Source organism: Geospiza fortis, unplaced genomic scaffold (genome assembly GCF_000277835.1).
Source record: "Geospiza fortis unplaced genomic scaffold, GeoFor_1.0 scaffold69, whole genome shotgun sequence".
Lineage (NCBI taxonomy): Eukaryota > Metazoa > Chordata > Aves > Passeriformes > Thraupidae > Geospiza > Geospiza fortis.
The window spans coordinates 488,038-489,554 of NW_005054555.1; the positions used below are offsets into that span (position 1 = coordinate 488,038).

At 49.3% G+C, this 1,517-nt stretch overlaps 1 protein-coding gene across 1 annotated transcript in view; it reads left to right on the forward strand.

The window, feature by feature from the left end:
* Window positions 1–1,517, forward strand: part of IL12RB2 (interleukin 12 receptor subunit beta 2) — a 14,580-nt gene that overhangs the window by 12,590 nt on the left and 473 nt on the right. The window lies entirely within an intron of this gene.

Consider the following 1,517-nt stretch of genomic DNA (forward strand, 5'->3'; position numbering starts at 1 on the left):
TGCCTCCCGCCCTGTGCTGCCCAGGGAACCTGACTTTGGACCGAGTGAAACTCGGCGGCAGCTCCTGACCGAGGTAGGCAGGGGGCGATGTGAGCCCGGCAAGAATTCTGGCACTTTACAAAACATTTCGGTGCGTTTTGATGTGAGCTCAGCCTGGATTTTGGCATTTTACAAAGCATTTCGGTGTTTTCAATGAGCTCAGCCTGGATTTTGGCACTTTACAGAGTATTTCAGCGTGTTTTGATGTGAGCCCTGCCCGCATTTTAGCATTTATGAAATATTTCAGTGTTTCAGCACAGCCAGCCCAGTCCCTTACATGTGACACCTCCGAGTGACAAAACCCTTCCCCAGGCACACCTCACCTTAGGACATGGCTGCTCCTCTGCAGAGGCACACTGGGGATGCCAGAGCTGGATTTTGGGAGCCCTTCCTGCAGCCTGGGCTGCCTCAAGCCCTGTTCCAGAATAACAGTTCAAAATCATCATTTCCACCAGAAAGAGCAAGGAACTGCAAAAGGGAAGGAAGGAAAAGCTCAGCACCTCTTGTTCCTCCCCTGGCACCAAGTCACAGTGTCCCCAATGTCACCAGACTCACAGGGGACACAGCACCCAAGCCAGGGCCCCTTTCTTGCCTCAGCTCAGGGCAGGAAAATTCCTCACCAGAACTAAAAGCAGCAGGCAGCATCTGTACTCGGTCAAATGGATTGTCAAGAGGAATTTAAGTGATTTATTGGCGTGTTCTAATTACAGGCTGCAAGGGTGTTACACATTTAATGACTTTGTTTACCAGATGTGTGTATATAAATAAAATGTTGGAAATCTGAACTTGGCTTCCTGTTGTTTTCTCTGGTCAAGCTCCAGCTTTGCACAGAACAATTAAAAATTAAAAATAAAGCTGAAAGGTTGCAGTTAGAGATTGAGCAGGCCAGGTATGAACTTACCTGGAGCATCCTCTGCATCCCCAAGCAGGGACACGAGCTGCTGCTGCCACCATTCAAGTGCAGATTTGGGTATTGCCAAATACCAGCTCAGCCACTGCACTTTGGGCTTCTGAGCTCTGGTGCCACCTGTGTCACCTGGCTGGGTGACATCAAAGGAAAACACCTCCCTCAGAACTGGGTCAGACATCCAAAAAACCAGAACCTGCTGCCTGCTCTCCACACCCTGCCTGGGAACCACCCTGCTAAGGATTCTGCCTGAGCACCACAGCTCAGCCCCTCCAGTGAGCTCTGCAAACCAAACTGAGCTAGAAAGGCAGGTTAGATGCCAAAAAGGTTTTTTTTTTTCATAAAGCACTAATTTGCCATTCATCTTTTTCTGCATGCTGATTTTCTACCTCAACCTAAGGATAAGAGAACACTGGAATTCATTTTGTCCTCGCCCCACAAATCTCCAAATCAATCACAATGTGGGGATTCGTGTCCAGCCTCACTCCAAGAGACAAGGACCAGAGTTCTGTAACTCCAGCCTGGAAGTCTCCCAGTGCTGTCCCTGAGCATCCCAGGTGATTCCCCCTCA